General features: G+C 37.0%; 1 pseudogene; it reads left to right on the top strand.

Annotated features, from left to right (window-relative positions):
* Positions 1-2740: 2740 nt before the first annotated feature.
* LOC131422863 (5'-nucleotidase domain-containing protein 2-like) lies at positions 2741-4531 on the top strand (annotated as a pseudogene).
* Positions 4532-15357: the final 10826 nt, after the last annotated feature.

The following is a 15357-nucleotide window of genomic DNA, read 5'->3' as shown; positions in this document are numbered from 1 at the left end:
TAGGTGTACTTAGTTTCAGGTGTAAATATCAGGTGTACATGTCAAGTATATCTCAATAAGAAAAGAATTGAAGCAAAACAATAATAAGAAAGTGACTATTTTGTCACCCAAAAGTCTTTTGAGAATTTGTGAGGAAAAGGATTCTCTCCCTTTCAGGAGACACCAACCATGGTAGCAGCAGGGGCCCTGGTGGCAGAACCAGTGACAGCAATGCTGTCAAGAGTGGCTGGAACCAGAGGGATTCCCGGTAAGCTAGTTAGCAGTACTGGGGGAGGGTACCAGAAGACTGGAGGTGTCTTGACAGAAAACAGGAGGGTACTTTTCTTGGCTTTGGGAATCAGGGGAGGGCTTGCTGATCTTACTGATCAGTAGAAGCCTTGGATATCAGAGAGTTTGAGAAAACTTGACTGTGAAGGACAGGAAACACCTATAAGTGAGAACAATTTTGAAGACAATTTCAGGTCTTACTCTACAAGGTTAGGGTAGAACCAGAAAACTCATGGAGCTATTGATGTAAATTTAGCCCTGCTTTTGTTGGTTGGTGCAATAGCCTAAAGATAGTTGAGCTCGGATAAGAATAGCTATAAAAACAAAACAAAGTGCTTTTTCATTCTTCTCTTTATTTAATCCTATAGATAAATACAATATATGGGGAAATTATCTCAATAAATTTTAACAGAAAAAGAAACTGAGCATCAGAGAGCATAATTGATGTAACAGACATGGCAGTGGTAAATGATAAAGCATGGATTTGAAACCAAACAGATTTAGAAACAAAATCTTTGTTTTCTGATTGGTAATTTACTACTTTTCCATTTTTGCAAACTTTACTCCATCAGAAATTGTGAGTTTAGCTTTAGAAATGTCACATTTTTAAAACAAAATATTGTAATATTTATACAACTCATTTACAAAAACAGCAGAGAACTAAGCACATTTAGTGTAGAAGAATTAAAGTTTTGAAATTCATAGAAATCACAATTTTTCTTTTTCATTATAAAAATAATATATCCTTATATAAAAATCCCAAACCTTATAGATTGTAAAATGAAAAGAGATTCCAACCACCATAAACTTCTAAAAATATCCTTGTTAATGGTTTCTTGTAGATTCGTCCAAAAATGTTTTACACAGACAATTCTATTTTTGACAAAACATCAAATAAACACACTGTTTTCAATTTTGTTTTCATGTAACTACTTAACAAATTGTCTTGGGTATATTTCCCATGAAAATACATGAATTTATTAATATATCTTTATTTATACATTTTTCTACTACAAAGAACGATGCTTCACATTGTTTATGTTTTCCATGAAAATATGATCATAAAATAAACTCCTTAAGGTGGGATTCTTGGGTCAAATGGTATGTGTGTTTTCAATTTTGATAGTTATTGACAAAGTGCACTCTAAATATGTTTAAATTTCTGTCCATAGAAAATGAAAGTATTTATTGCTTAAACAATGGCAATCATATATATAATATTTCATTGATTTAATATGTCTTTAATTGTATGTGAAGTTGACCAATTTGAGCATCTTTTCATATAGTTTTGGCCATTTGCCCTTTTTTTCCCCGTGAAGTTCATGTTTATAGTCCTTGAACACACCTGGTCCATCCTATTTATTTAAAATGGCTATCTTTGTTTTTCTTATTGATTAGTAAGTTTTTTATAATGTATAAAATGAATCTTTTGTGTATATTATTTGTTGCAAATACATACCCTGATTTTCTTTACATGTGAAAATGAAAGTATATATTGTTTTAATTTATTCATATATTTTAAAATTATAAAGTATACTTTAAAAAAATATTTATTCAGTAGTTTCTGAGTCTAGAGATGTGCTTACCCCCTCTCGTGTTACCAAAAAAAAAAAAAAAATCCTTCCAGTATTTTATGATTTGTGTTTAAATCTTTGATCAATCTGGAATTTTACTTTTCTGTGAAAGCAATAAGGTAAGGGTTACAACTGATTTTTCCCTGATGCTCTTTCAATATAGAAGCACACTTTACTAAATAATTAATTTTATACCCACTGATTAAAAAAATGCCACCTTTTTATACATCAGTCACCATATATATTTGGGTGTATTATTTTTTACATCTTCTATCTAATTTTCTGTCGACATTCCTTCATTATTAAAAATTGCTTAAACATCAAATGAAGTTTCAAATTTATGTAGGAAACTGCTTATTAATTGTATCAGATTTTATGAGTAATCCTTTTGTTATTACCTGTTTCTTCTCTCGAAAAATCAATTATTAGGAAAACATAAAGCCAATTGATGAGAACATAGAAGAGTAATGTTATGACTTCAGGGATAAGGAATGATTTCTTAAATAGGACATAAAGATTAACCATAAATAAAAATAAGTGAGAGTTATATTAAAAATTAAAAATTTCAGTTCATCAAAGGACATCATAGAGTGAAAAGGCAAGACATCATGCAGAGAAAAATATTTGCAATACATATAACTAAAGAGGACTCAGATAAAGAATATATAAAAAGACTCCTACAAATCTTAAAAAAAAAAAAGTCCAAAAGAAAAATCACTTATAATAATCACTTCAAAAAAGAGCATATCTAAATGGTCAATAAACGTAAGGAAAGATGTTCACCCTCATTAGTTATTAGGTACATTTAAATTAAAACCATAGTTATACCGGCCATCGGAGGGCAATGGACGGGCCTATCCACCAAGCCAAGGGCAGAGCAGGCGCTCTCAGCAGGCACCATGGGCGCGGGGTTCTGGCAACAGCCTGAGGCCTGCTGCTGTGCAGAGGCCACAGGGGGCCTCCAGTTGCCTCATTTTTGCCTTCCTGCCGTGCCTGCAGGCCTCCCGTGTTCAGAGCCCACTGCCTGGGCAGTGTGTGCTCCGTGCCTGCTGGCAGCGCTAAGCTCAGCGCACATCTGTAGGCTCTTTACCAGAACGTGCAGAGGCTGGTGCATGACCACGTCCTCGGCCCACCCCCGCCGCGCCCAGGTCTTCAGTCTCCTGAACCCGGCAGCCACATCTAGGCCAGTAACAGGATCAGACTGACAGATGTGGAGGTCTGCAGCTTTGACTACAACTACACGCTGACTTATATGCAGATACACTGCACCTGGAGATGTACACGGCCACACGTGACATCCTGATTGATCACTACAAGTACCCAGAGAGGATTCAGAAGTATGACTACAACCCCAACTTCCCCATCCGTGGCCTCCACTACGACATTCAGAAGAGCTTTCTGATGAAGATTGAGGTCTTCCATTACGAGCAACTGAGGACTGCCTACTGGGGCCTCCAGCTGGGTGGGACGAGGATGTGATTGACCTCTTTGGGGGCACCCGGTACAACCCACTGTGGCAGATATGCGGTTTCAACAGCAAAAGCCCTTCCATCAAGCAGTTCATAGACATCTTTCGGCTGCTGGAGATGGCACAGCTCTCCTGCGTGGTGGACCACTTTCTGGGCCACGACCCGGAGTTTGACCACGAGAGCCTCTGCAGGAGTGAGACAGACGCCTTTCGAGATGTGCTCCTGAAAGGCCTCATGTACCGGTGGATCCAATGGGACATGGAGATGTGTATTTGGAGAAGGGAGGAAACATTCGCCATCCTGAGCGCCCAGTCCATGGGAAACAGCTAGCCTCATCACCAACAGTCCTTCCAGCTTTGTGGACAAGAGATGTGGCACATGGTGGGTCTCCACTAGCGTCAACTCTTCAAGGAGGTCATTGTCTAGGCAGACAAGCCCAGGTTTTTCACCTACTGGCACAAGCCTTTCAGAAAACTCGATGAGAAGGGCTCACTCCCGTGAGACTACATCAGCGGCCAGGAAAAGGGCAAGATCTATCGGTGGGGAAACCCTTTGGACTTCCAGCGCCTGACAGAACAGCGCAGCCCCTGAATGCTCTACTTCGGAGACCACCTCTACAGTGACCTGGCAGATCTCCTGCTGCCGCACACCTGGAGTGAGGGCACCATCGTGCCCATGCTAGAGTGTCAGATCTGCATCATCAACGCAGAGCAGAACCCGCGCTCACTGACTCAGCAGCCGTGCTCACCATGCTGCTGGAGCACAGGAAGACCTTCCAGGACACGGAGCCATAGCAGGTGCCGGGTGCTTGGATGAAGGAGTGGCAGGAGCTGAGATGCACCACCCAAGTCCTGTTCAACACTCAGTTCGGGAGCATCTTCCACAACTTCCACAACCCCACCTACTTCTTGCAGTGCCTGTGGGCCCCTGCATGGTTTCCCTCAGCTGCCTGCTCAACTACAGCGTAGACTTCACCTTCTGTTAGCCCCGCACTCCCGGGCATCACAGGAGCCCCTCTGGATGCACCAGCTCTGCACTGGCTGCATGAAGACGCCTTTCTTTGGCAACACAGCCCACGTCTGCGGAGGGCACCTTTATTGTCAGGGACCGGCCCCCAGCCCCTCCTGCCCCACTCTGGGCATCTGTCCGAACAATAAAAGTGGTCTCCTTCCTGGAAAAATAAATAGCAAAAACAAAAAGGAAGCACATTTCACCACATAGCATCAGAATGGCTAAAAGAATGAAGATACCAAGTGTTGGCAAGGATATGGAGAAACCGTTGGTAGGAGTGTAAATTTTAGATCCATGTTGAAACAGTGTTTGGCAATGTTTACTTAGGCTGTATATACATAATCACCATGACGCAGATTTCCATTCCTAATACAGACTCAACAGAAATATATACATTTGATTACCAACAGTTGTGTATAAGAAAATCCACAAGGGACAAATGGATAAGGAAGATGTGGTATCTATACACAATGGAATACTACTCAGCCATAAGACACGATGAAATCCAGCCATTTGTGACAACATGGATGGACATTGAGGGTATTATGCAAAGTGAAATAAGTCAGAGGGAGAAGGTCAAATACGGTATGATCTCACTCATTAAGTAGTAGATAATAACAACAACAAACAAACACATAGAGACAGAGATTGGATTGGCGGTTACCAGAGGGGAAGGGGGAAGAGAGGAGGGCAAAAGGGATACTTAGGCACATGTGTGTGGTGATGGGTTGTAATTAGTATTTGGGTGGTGAACATGATGTAATCCATGCAGAAGTAGAAGTATAATGATGTATACCTTAAATTTATACAATGTTATCAACCAATGTTACTGCAATAAACAAAAATTAAAAAAAAAAAGAAAGAAAATCCATAGCAGCATTGTTTGTACTAACCTTGACTGAAAATAACCAAATATCCATCAAGTGTAGAATTAACTGTAGAACTGGATAAAAGAACTGTGGAATATTCATACAATGGATTAGTATCCAGTAATAAAATTAAACCAACTACTATTAAATATAACAACATAGTTAAATCTTATCCACAAAATGTAGCACAACAGAAGTCAAATACAAAAAATTATTTATTTTTCATAATTATAAGAAAACATAACATATAAGAAACATCAATAATGTTTTCTTTATTTGATGCATTCCTGGAAGGCTCCTTTGGAAATTATAAGACTCTTTACCTTTATGATACTGGAAAATGTATACATTTAGTGAACAGGAGTGATTTGGAGCTAGAAATGAATGCTGGTATATGCATATACACATATACGCATATCATCTGGGTGTTGGTGATATTCTATTTCTTGACCTTTGCATTTATATGTATATATTATAGATAAGATACCAGAAAGCAAGTAAACCTATGTATCTCCATTAAGGAGAATATCTGATTGGCAACTTCTATGTTTCCTTAGCAAACTCCATGATATCTTCTAGTAAAGCCTGAAAACATATGAAAGTTATGTTCAAAAAATAGTTGTATCAAAAAATAGTTAAGAACCAGAAATAATTATTGCTGTGACTATGCTGAAAATGAGTTTTTAAAACTCTAAGATCTTTTCAACCTTAAAAGTCTTTTCATAGCTTTATATATTCTGGAAGATTTCTTGTATTGACTGGTGAACGCACTGATTCTTTTTGTTCCCCAAAGAGTAAATCTAAAATCAACATCACTAATTTTGTCTGCCAAGTCAAATGTGTAGCTCAAGCCATTTTTATACCGAAATGAAAAATGCATTAAGTTTCCTCCTTCCCTATAACTTCCATGTCAATGGGAACAAATAGCTGTATCCTTCAAGAAGTAATCATCAAGTTGGAGGTAATAATTGGTTATGTAACTCACTTGGGGATAATTACCCTAACTTTACATTTTGTCATGTAAAATGGCAATTAAGCTATTTCTTAATAGGCTCTTCTCTTGGAACATTAACACCATTTTTACCCCTATTCTTAATTCCCTGACAACATGAAATGTAGTTTCATTTATCTTTCTTATTTTTTCCTTTCCCCACTGTTTTCATTATTTGATTCAACCCTTGGAAAGCTTCTTTTGAAATTCTCAGACTCTTCACCTGCATGATACTGGGAAATGCATGCATTTAGTGAGCGAGAGTGATTTGGAGCTGGCAATGAATGGTGGTATATGCGTATACACATGCAGGCAGATGGTGTTTCAGTATGCGTCTTAGGGCTTTGCAAGCGTGGCAGGCTGGCAGAAAGATGAATTGCTGAGCTTCACGACTCTAGGCCTGCCTGGAATAGTCCTGTCGCCTGGACCTGCGGGGCAAGAATGTGAGCTAAGGCTCAGGAGACTTAACTTATTTCAGTTCTGTCCTCACTCATCATTGTAATACGAATGACTTACTCGACACTCAGATGGACTCCCTTTCCGGAGATAGAGATGTCGCAAATTATAACACCGCCTCTGTCACTTGCTGTGATCATCATCCCCCCATGCTAGAGAACAGAGTACCTTCTTGTCCTCTTCACAGATCCAATAAATAAGTGTGCCACCAGAAGGGCCATAAAGCCTGAACCTGAAAGCTCTCAGACTCCTTTAGAAACTGCTCACGCAGGATGTTTAAAAGCAGGACCCACATCTCAGCCTGTGGTTCGCCTATCCGCCATAAAAACACAAGCCGCAGAGCCTGTTTTCAAAGCTGGGCAACTGTAGCTGACCTTGGAGTGCATAGTACTTTAGTACAATGAGGCGGTTTCTTTTTACATCCAAGGCTGGTGGAAAGAGCTTTTGTTACAGCCAGATAAGAAGTAATCCTTTGGCTGTGATTCAGATGGATTTGAAAAGTATGATTTTCTTGGAAGAAAAATGAATCCCTTAACTGTTTTCTCCTGCCACCACCACAGCACTAACAGTGATTTACAGCAGCATGCTGCCTAATTTTCCATCTGCATATTATTTGGAAAGGGTAAAACTTATGGTAATGTAATGTGCAAATGAGTGAAAACAGAATTGTTTGCTTTCCTTCCTGCCTACACACAGTCAGGGTTTTCTTATGTGTAATGCATGGGATCTGTTTCTGTGGTGTATATAAACTGTGTTTCAATGTGAGGTCCAGTGTGCATCTCAGAATCAGGTTGGTGAGGAAACTTTGGGGAATATATTATAGATAAAACAGCAGGAGACAGCATTTATGTGAGATAAAGTGAATGGCAGCTGATTAGCTATTCTGTCAGAACAGTCAAAGGCTCTTACTTTTTAGACAAGGGAATGGGGAAAAATCCTCTGCTTCTGTCAGTTTAGATTATAGTAAGAAAAGAAGGTAATTTTCTATGTTAGTAGTTTTCAGACTCTCAAGAATTGGGAGGAGATGGAGGTAGAGCAGAGGGTAGGATTCTCGCTCCAACATCTAACTCTTCAAAAAGATCTCTTTCCCTCTTCCTTTACGTGTTTAAAACATAACTTTCATAAAATTTCATAAAGAAAGGATTATCTTTCTTTTAAAAAAGTGTGAAAACCATTACTGAAATTGTAGGCACTAAAATCACAGGGCAAACAAAAAGGTGATATCAACTGGTTTTAGGCTTTTTAAAGAAATGCTGACCTCAGCGTGTAAGGACAAACTCTGTACGCCATGCACCCCCTTTAATTAAGTTAACGCCATCAATGGAGGGAAGATATCCATCAGTATAATATAATCCCCAAGCTGAGTGGAAGATACAATTATGATTCATTGAAATTCAGCCTTGAAAACGGCAATTTACCTGATGTGACAAATAGTGCAGATGAAGAGAAAAGAAGTTGAATTCTATTCATGTCTTTGTATCTCATTGTTTATGACCAAAATAATATAACTGGCAGTTTGTATAATAATCAGTGCTGTAAGTTTGATAAATTATTTTCTTAAACTCTCTTATAAATGATTATTCTCTTAATGTCTCCTAGTAAGATTACTAAATCACATAGGAAAGAGGTAAATTGAATATTATAAGTCTGGAAAATAGAATTCCATTGAGTAGGAAGATATCTGGTAACCTCACTCTGCTGTGCTCCCTTCATCAGCATCAAATTTCAGGATTATTTTTCATTTGAGATCTGGATACAGCCTGTTATAATCAGACAAATCATGTGCCAAGTGTTCTGCTGCCTACTTGAAGACCACTTATGAGAGAACCCTTCTGGCTCACTGGAAATGGGACATTGTATTTCAGTATTTCTGCAAAGTCATCAGTAATTGGTGAGCAGTGTTGCATATATGTGCTGTGTACATGGCCTAAATTAGTATGCAATACTATGGCAAGAGGAGTAATTACCATATAAAAGCTAGAATTATTGGCACAAACTCATGTTTATTGTCTTTAATTTGAAGAAAGGTGATTTTGACTTGAGAAGTAACTGGAGATTAGAAAGCATGGGCGTTAACAGTATTTTAGCAGGAAAGTTGGCAGTTTATTCACTCTTAATTTACTCAGATACTGCTGATTTTCTTTGTTATTTTCCTAAGAAGGAGTCCAGTAGATTTTTTTTTTCTTGTGGATCCAGTTAGTCCTGCAACTCTGTGAAAGAAATCTGAACTTATTGGCTACATTATGAGAACAGAAAAGAATAACACCTCCTTGCCCCGGTTTCTAGGCCAGCCTTTTATCCTTCTACAGATATGCCAACTCACTGGGGAAACGTGGTGGTCCCTAAGGAAGCATTCCAGAGCCAGGAGAATGTCAGGGAAGGTAATCAATGGTTAGATCTAGAGATACATGAGTCCTGGCTCATCTGCCTGATGCTTCAATGTGTGAGGGCTATTTCTTGCGCTTGGCGTTAGAAAATATGAATAAATTTTAAGTAGCTTCTCTTTTACAAATCTGAATGTTTAACATTAAAACAGCTCATATTATACCCAGAGAATAACTCCATCATCAGTAATCTTACAATTTAACATCTTAAAAATAATGTATTCGATATTGTTTGGCCATTTTTTATAATGAAATTGTAATCAGGTATTATTTCTGTCAAGGAGTTAACTTGAACTTGGTTGAAGCAAACAATTGTATATCTTTGTATCCAAATATCTGGTGAGATAGTCTTTTATTCAGAGGTTCTTAGCCTGAGGTACAAAAATGTAATTCAGTGAGTACATAAAATTTCTAAAATAAAAAAAAATACTTTAGGCATATACTGTGGATATTTTCAGTTTTTTCCTAAAGAAAGCATGACACCTGGGCCGGCCCCGTGGCTTAGAGGTTAAATGTGTGCGCTCCGGTGCTGGCGGCCCGGGTTCGGATCCCGGGCGCATACTGATGCACCGCTTCTCTGACCATGCTGAGGCCGCGTCCCACATACAGCAATTAGAAGGATGTGCAGCTATGACATACAACTATCTACTGGGGCTTTGGGGGAAAAAATAAATAAATAAATAAATAAAAAAGAAAGCATGACATCAGAATTTAACTCAAAATGGTTAAGAACCACTATTTTTGTAATGATTTTGTTATTATGATTAGTAGTGATAGTAGTACTAAAGTAGCATTTTGCTGATGAATCAAAACACATTTGCAAAACAAATTAAGAAATAACTACCGGCATTTTCAAGTTTATGATTATCGATTATAAAAAGATTGCCAACATTTTATCTCCTATCTGACACATATCAGGATGATAGTGTGGATTTCAAAATACTTCAAGTCAATCAAAAGTTTTCTCCAAGGCTTTGTGTTTTCTTCTTTTTTTTTTTTTAAACTAGGTAATCAGCAGGTGCAACACGTCTATTAGAAAATTGAGAAGACATGTAACCCTTTTCCCCTCTCGCCCTCTCCGTGACCTCCTCTCTGGTAACCTGAAATTTATATAATGTTATAAACCAATGTGACTTCAACTAAATAGACAGATAGATAGATAGATGAAAATAGAAAAGACAAGTTCCCAAAGATGTGAATAATAACAATAAGAATCAGTTATATAGTGATTCCTAGCTTCCTGATACTATTATAAATTGCGTATTTTATCTAATTTAATCCCCAAAACAATCTTGTGTATTAGGTACTATGGTTTTTGTCCCAGTTTTACAGATGATAAAACCAACACAGAGAAACTTGCATATCATGCCCATTGTCAAAAAGTTAGTAAGTAATCTGGGCTTAGAGCTTGTAAATTAATCACTGTAGCTATGCTGCCTTGAGAACCAAAGATAACAGTGCAAAGAACAGTCCACAATTCAAGGTTCATGTCTTAGACTGGAGTAACGGCAGAACCCCTTTAACATTTCCTTCCTATCAACATACCAGATCCTCCCAACTCCTATTTCCATAGTCTTTGTAGCTCTCAATCCCTCAGTCACATCAAAAACTTTAGCGATGTGGAGTTCATTGTCTCTACTTATCTTTTCTTTGCTCAATCTTCTCTCCAGGAAGAAAGGATTTTATAGTCAATGTTATAAATTAAGATGGTAACTGGGTGTACCCCATCCCCCCATCTTTGCTTCCCTTATGCTATGGCATGAAGGTGTACAGTACCCAGGCTTTCATAGTTCAAGCCAATGCAAACATGCATATGAAATGCACCTTTGTGGAAAATTCAGTGCACATTCCAACTTTTGTACCTATAGTTCATTCACTAATGGTCAGAAAATACCAAGTTTGGGGTAGCTATATTGGATAATGATGTCACATATGATATTATGATCTCCCAATTTATGTTTACTGGAAAATAAAAATTCAGTTTGACCACATCAAAAACTAGCTATTCTTACTAAAGAAAATGGAAGTTTTTGTTCTCCGTAGCTGCAATATTTCTAAAATACTGATGAACTGCAAAATTCACAAATGAGAGATGAGCTGAGTTAACACATACTTCTCTGATTAACAAGGAAAACAGGCATCCAGGAACTGACAAGTCATACAGAAACAAATGAAAGCCTCTATAAAACTTGAACACACAGGCTTTCCTTTGTATTAACATATCTTTCCAATTCCTAGATAAGTGTATGTATACACAAACACTTTTAGCAATTGCTTTGTCAGAGCTTGAGGGCCACATGAAAATATAAAAAAGACCCTTGGGACAAGGAGTGATAATTCCCAGCACATCTGGCATGGAGGAAAAATTTGTCATACATAGAAGTGAAGGGGAATGAGAAGTTGGCATAAGAACATCTTACACTTAGTGTAGGCGTTTAGTGTTTCATATATTTAAGCTTTGTTATGTACTTTGAGGAACACAAAATATAATGCACGGTTATTTAGTCAAAGTCAAAATCATCTTTGATTTGCACACAACCTTAAGGAAAATATTATTTGGAAAACTGAACTCTCCTAAATTATAAAATCAGAGATTTGTTGGTAGTTAAATAAAAATAAATATTTGTTATATTGAAAATAGTTTAACTATCTGCTTCTGATTATCCAGGCAGTTTGGTTTATAGCAGTAGAGAAAATGACCAATAACAATATTTGCAATGGTTGGTATATAAAACATATTTCTCTCAACATGATTCATTGTTATTATGAAGATAGAAGATATGCTTGAAGATACTGACAACGTATGCCATAAGTATAATAGTAACTAAAAATTTTGCCACAAAATCTTATCTTCATAGTTAAATATATGAACAATTATATTTACAAATAGCTTTACATGATTCTCAAATTCAGTTTCTCACAAAAGACATATACAATATGAGCCAGAGTCTCAATAATACTTTTGGAAATTCTGAATCAATACAAAGGCAGCTCACTACATCATTAACACTTTAAGGCACTAAGTAGAGGAGTAAGGGGCATGTGAAGTGTGCAGATCATTGGTTTTTGTTTGTAAATGTTTCATTATTTTACAATAACAACCTCATGACTTTTACTCCTTTTTGAGTTACAGTGAAATCTTGAGCTTTAGAAAAACTGCTACAGTTTTGCTGTGCATTTGATATAACATCAAACTGATGCTTAAGAAAGCAAGATTCTCTATGACCACATATCTAAAATGATACCTAATATTAAACTCTTATTTTCAAAACTATTTAATAAAAATCATGTTATTATTTCTGTTTTATTTCAACACTGATAATCACATCTAGTAGTTTACTGTCCATAGATCTGTAACCACATAATATACTACACACAGCTTTATTTCATAGCTACAAGTATCTTAGAATAGCATTGCCTTCCATTTATATGATTAGATTATCATAATATGAAAGCGTGTAATTAATTTGATATGTATATGTGTATACACTATGCTTAAGTCTGATCTAATATATTGTTTAGCCAATCATTCCATCATTTTGAAAAATAGTCAAAAATTGAGGAAAATATGAGTCATTTTGTTCCCACATTCCAGCTAAATATTTTGACACAGACCCATCTGGATAGAATCCTGTGCAACTTGTTTCTGATGATATTTGGACAGCAATTTTATGACAGTTACATTGGTCCTTAGTTAGGCACACGAGATATCAAGTAGAGATGGAAGGGCCTACTTTTATTGATTCTGTATAAGCATTGAGACCAGCAATCGGTTCAAAAGTGTATGAAAACCAGCTGGTCGAGAGAGTATATGGGGTAAATAATTATAAGGCTTTAGGACAAAGATAAAAAGATCGAGTGTGAAAAGACAGAAGCACTCTGGCAAAAAGCAAACAACAGACTGGATCTATAACAGAAAATGTTAACTAACAGCAAAAAATACTATTTAGAAACAGATGCAAGACAGTCTTGAAGTAAGTGTGAACAACCATATTGCTTTGATTAAGCACATATACTTGATCGCCACGAGAACTTTTGCTTATATTAACGTTAAAACATTATTTATATATAAAATTTCGACCCTTTAAGCAGATATTTCATTCATAAAACGTATTGTGTTTTTGTTTTTGTGAGGAAGATCAGCCCTGAGTTAACATCCATGCCAATCCTCCTCTTTTTGCTGAGGAAGACTGGCTCTGAGCCAATATCCATTGCCAATCCTCCTTTTTTTTTTTTTTTTTCCGTTTTTCTCCCCAAAGCTGTATGTGGGATGCGGCCTCAGCATGGCTGGAGAAGCGGTGCGTCGGGTGCACGCCTGGGATCTGAACCCCGGCCGCCAGCAGCGAAGCGTGCGCACTTAACCGCTAAGCCACGGGGCCAGCCCCGAGACATATTGATTTTGAAAAATAAAACCCTCAAAGCTGGTTATGGATATGATTATAACTCCTGGGAATGGAGTAAGCAATCTCAAGCAACCAAAAGTATCACACTCTTCTCAAGGTATGTAATTTATTAGACATACATGTGCATGCACACATGCACACACGCACTGCTCCTTTACAATATCACAAGTCATGGACCAAATTTCTTTCTATACAGATTCTCTTTTAAGTATCATGTTTAATTTAAATGTAACTGCATCAGTCTCTAAAATACATTTTTAAAGTTAGATTCTGACTCTCAGGAGATTTTCCTGTATCAAGTACACGCATTTGTAACACATTTCAAAGAACAGACTTGTTTTTCAAGGAGAAAACAAAATCCAGAATGCTGTGTCTACTATATTGCTTAAAATTCAGAAAACATGCTAAAAACCCATAAGTAAAACCCAAACCCTAATTATCATACCAAGAAGAACCGGATGGTCAAAACAATCATAAATATACATACCATCTGAATATCTACTTGATGTTCAGAGAAGATAACACAAGGGGATGAAATGATGTGATTCTACTGAGTCATAATTAAAAACACTCCAGCAATCAACCATAAAAGCTTTGTGGTAATGTGAGATGTCTCGTTTGCAGAACTATCATAATTCAGGCTTGGCATTTGGCTTTGCCTTGTTCACCAAAAGTCTCTCCTAGGTTATTATTGCACTCTCTGTGGACTGAGTTGCAGCAATGATAGAAGCCAGTTCCCATATTAGTGTTAATTTACCAATGGCTTGGGATGTAGCCTAGATCCCACAAAAAGTGATCTTACGGGGGAGCATTAGATTTGTATCATCAAAAGACTTGTTTCTTTTGCTGATCTCATAAGCGTACATACACACAGCACACTCTTCTTTGGGCAGCTTGCCAAAACACTCTAAAATGATGCTGCTAATTAAAGCAAGCCCCTTTTATCATTTGATGTACAAACTGTTCCTTTTATAGGGTCCATCAAAAAGAGATTATATATTGAATATCAAAGTGGAATTTCTTTTCTTGAGCTCAGAGAGTATTTTTCTACATTGTATTTTGGCATAGTAGATAGTGTGGAATGTGTGTGCTTGATCCTTTTCTATCTTGGGATCTGGGGATAATTTACAGTGATCAACATTATTGACACAGCACAAAATAATGTAAAAATCTAGCCAAAATAGTGACGTGGGGACTAAGTTAATTTGGCTTGCTCCCTTTTTCATTAATTCTTTATAAACATACTCTAATTTATCATGCCCAATTTTGAACTTAAATCCATTGAAATCTCAAGTTGCATTTCTTCAAGTAATACGGTATAAGAATGTGGTTGTGCATATTTTTTCATATCTGTTGGAGTCTCTAAAATGACTCACTTCTGCTCCAAGTCACATGTCTTACAGGAACTTCTTTTTTATACATATTTTGTATATTAAATAATTCTTCTAAAAATGATTCAGATTCAAGTCATGTGTTACTCTGCTCTGTGTTATGGCACAACGGGTCCTCTAGTAAGTCTGCATTTGGTACTAAATCATCTATAGCGCATTGTCTTAAAGGAAAGGGTGACTCCGATGGCAAGGCCTTCTAAAAATAATGCCCATGAAAAGGTCAGAACATTTTTTTTTAATTATTATTATTAAATGAAGGACAAAGATTACAGTCTATTATTTGTAATTAATTTCTATACCTGACAACTGATAACTAAACAAAAAGACCTGTTTGCAATTAAATATTCCAAGGAGATATCCAGAACCTAAATCCAGAAATATTTGCTGACCAAACTCTATATAAAATCTTAGGACAATGAGCATTTGAAAGATATGGTCTAAGGGAGTATTTCTCAAACATTATTCTGTTGTGATTTTGTTTATATGTGTAATCATATCTGAACAGAACTTCTCATTGTTTTCAGAGATTGTCAACAATGTGA

Source organism: Diceros bicornis, chromosome 3, assembly GCF_020826845.1.
Source record: "Diceros bicornis minor isolate mBicDic1 chromosome 3, mDicBic1.mat.cur, whole genome shotgun sequence".
Taxonomy (NCBI): domain Eukaryota; kingdom Metazoa; phylum Chordata; class Mammalia; order Perissodactyla; family Rhinocerotidae; genus Diceros; species Diceros bicornis.
This window is presented reverse-complemented; position numbering and strand designations above follow the sequence as displayed.